This window comes from Musca domestica, unplaced genomic scaffold (genome assembly GCF_030504385.1).
Source record: "Musca domestica strain aabys unplaced genomic scaffold, Musca_domestica.polishedcontigs.V.1.1 2, whole genome shotgun sequence".
Lineage (NCBI taxonomy): Eukaryota > Metazoa > Arthropoda > Insecta > Diptera > Muscidae > Musca > Musca domestica.
In genome coordinates, this window is record NW_026712249.1 from 39,636,179 (window position 1) to 39,639,571 (window position 3,393).

Consider the following 3,393-nt stretch of genomic DNA (forward strand, 5'->3'; position numbering starts at 1 on the left):
TAAGAACTTCAAAACCAAATTTGAAACAAATCCGGGGAATAATGGCCATAAAATCATCAATATACCGAATATCGGAAGATACCGTTATATGGCGGCTATACCAAAACGTGGACCGATATATAATTTTCAATACCAACCATCCTAGGCATAATACAAATTGTTCTGCCAAATTTTGAGGCTCTACGTCAAATAATGTGGGCTCTATCGTGATTTCAACAGACCGAAATCTTAATATCCTTCATCATGAGGTAAAGAAAATAATTAAAAGTTAAAGTATCGAAATAATTGGGGAAGTAGTCATAAAAACTAAATGCGGGCGGACTAATGCTCCCGTGTAAATATTTGGGCGAAATAATCAAAATACCGAATATTAAGTTTGATTGTGCCAAATGTCGGTCCTCGACATAAGATAGTATATATGGATCCTCCCTTCTCGCGGAGCTGAGCCATAGCTAAATCTATGTAGGTCCGTCCATCTGTCCATGTTAATTTGTAATTAGGCTACAGACCCGATCCCTAGGAAATTAAAAATGGAGATGGGGATAGCAAAATATAGAAAATTTTTTTCTGATTTTGCATTTGCTCTACAGCTGTTAGAGATTAGAGCTGGGCAAAAGCGTACTAATCATCGGACAATATTTAATGGAAAAAAAATAAAGTATAACTTTTATGTCAAAAATACGAAAATTTCTACTAAACCGCGGTATATTATTAATCCTGCCAAGTCCCACATACATTAAAATGTCACTTCCGACCATTACGCTTATGCTGATAAGGGTAACATCTAGGCAGGGTTATATGACATCATTTCAAAAGAGAAATCTTCCAAATTCGATTTCGACATAAGGGGGCTTTCAACATATTGTAGTGTTATATCACATAGTCGGCCCCGCACGACAATATCCTTTTCTTACTTTTTTTTCTTATAGCTTCAACAAATTTTAAAGAATATTTCCCAAGAAGACATGCAGAAGATATAATAAAGATATACAGTTTTCTAGCCTCACCGAGCCCTTGTAGGAATCATCAAAAAGCAGTTAACAATAAAATGCATTACCCTATGCCAAATGTAAAACTGTAATGCTTGCACAGCATGTTGCCCTTGATAATTAGACTTGAGATTTAGATTTGTAGCTATTGACTCTACCCTTATGAACTTAATCTTATATACTCGTTGTAAAATACTATATAATCGTCTTGATTCAAACAAATTGAAGTTCATAATCTTCTTTTGTAAAAATTGTTGAAGATTTTTAGAAGTCCTACATATATGTAACTTTCAATGGATATGACTACGAATTTAAAAACTTAAGGAAAAACTTAAGGAAAAAAATTATATAATTCTTAATTGAATCTAATTATAATTTACCTGCGTGTTTGTAAGCCTGTAAGAACTTTCAATGGATATGACTACGAATTTAAAAACTTAAGGAAAAACTTAAGGAAAAAAATTATATAATTCTTAATTGAATCTAATTATAATTTACCTGCGTGTTTGTAAGCCTGTAAGACAAGAAGAGAGTTATAAAATATACACTGAAGATTTCAAAAAGTTTAAACTTACGTTTTCCGAAGTTTTGTCAATTCCATGGTTTCTGTGTCCGTTCCAATAAAATACGGATTCATCAAATAGTTGTTACACTTTCACTGGTATTGGTATGCGACCACCTCTGTTTTTATGATAATGCAAATTAAATCGGTGCACATTCTTAAACCGAAACGAAATTTAGATAAAGTTTATACTTTTTAGAAAGTATTTTTTTTATAGCACCAAAGGACTTGCAGACTTCGTTGCTGTGTTAGTGCTCCTCTATTCGACATTTGTATTTTGAGATCTTCATTGTAACATTTGGAGCGATAGATATGTAAATATGCATTAATTTCCCGATATGATTGATTGCACCAAAGGACTTGCTGACTTCGTTGCTGTGTTAGTGCTCCTCTATTCAACATTTGTATTTTGAGTTCTTCATTGTAACATTTGGAGCGATATATATATTGTCATACCATTTTTTCTTTGACAATAAGAGAAAGGACATCATGTTTCTGAAAAATGCAAATTATAAATATAATACAAATAAGAACCACAAAAAAAATGGAATACCTTATTGATGAGACTTGTGCACTATGATCACCAATCCCAATTGCCAGATGAGGCATGTACTTTATGACCCTCAGTAAAGCCATTTTTTATACGAGAAACAACATATTATATATAGAGTCCAAATACATATATAATCAGGAATGTGGACGTAGATAAAATATCCGAATGTAGCTCCAAAGTATAATACTAGCTTCACATAAATCTCCAGTGAAAAAAATTGGGCGGCGTCACAGAGTTCTCAAGTTCTTTGTAAAATCAACCATTTCCTCTGACAACGAACAAATTTCCCGCGTTTTTTGTACTTCCTGAGGCTTGTTTGTATCAATACAGGAAAGTTCTCATCGCAAATTATGTGTATGTTTTTATATAAGCGATTTTGTATTGGTAAAATTAGCAATATCTCCGAATTTTTTATATCAATCACAAGCCGTATTCTTAAAATTCTTAAGAAGCTTTAATTTGGAAGTATTTTTAACAGCAAATTATAAAAACTTTAACTTTAACAAGATACTCGCGAAAAAAATCAAATGTACTCTCCCGAACCGTTGCAAAAACTGAATATCAAAAGAGAAAAAGAAGAATGTTGACATTTGCAACAGGGTGTCACAAAGAAAAACTAATTTAAAGACGATAGACAGGGTCCTGCAAATCGAATTAAAAGTTGCATTTGGCAATGCTGTATCTAATAGATAAATTCAAATTAGATTAAGCTTTTGCTAAGTTTACACTTGCTGTAATCCAGAATTTTTAGGATGATAACAGTATAATGTCTAAAATTTTCAATTACAAATTTGGTTTCCCAGAGGTGTGTCAATGCGACCACCTGTATTCTTCTACCATGACATTAAAGCCTTATTTATATTGAGTCTCGATTATAAGTCAAATAAACGACCAATCTTCGTAAAACATATAGTTTATGTTTTTGTATGTTCATTCCAAACATTGGATTGGATTTTTTTTGTAGAAAAATAAATAACTACGCAAAATTGACAGAAATCCGGCACACTTAGAAAAAATTGTAATTAGCTGAAAGCTCCTTTTTATTGTATATTCTAGAAACAGTAAAAAACTATTAGTTTTGTAATATTTTTATCATAAAAAACAAATCGGCTATCGTAGTAAAATATATAAATTTTTGAATGTTCCGTTTCGAAATATGCAAGAGTCTTATAAGTTTACCACTTTTCCTAGAATATGCTCTGTTCACGAACCTATAAGAATTTACTAGTTTTGCAATTTTCTTCGATATCATAAATGGAAAATCGGTTATCGTAGTGAAAACTTTTACA

General features: G+C 31.8%; 1 long non-coding RNA gene across 1 annotated transcript; it reads right to left on the minus strand.

Annotated features, from left to right (window-relative positions):
- Window positions 1-1,484: 1,484 nt before the first annotated feature.
- Window positions 1,485-2,652, minus strand: LOC109613524 (uncharacterized). Its single transcript, XR_002195036.2, has 3 exons — window positions 2,105-2,652; window positions 1,565-2,046; window positions 1,485-1,503 (listed from the first exon to the last, which is right to left on the minus strand). It is a non-coding gene; the product is annotated as an uncharacterized LOC109613524 (long non-coding RNA).
- Window positions 2,653-3,393: the final 741 nt, after the last annotated feature.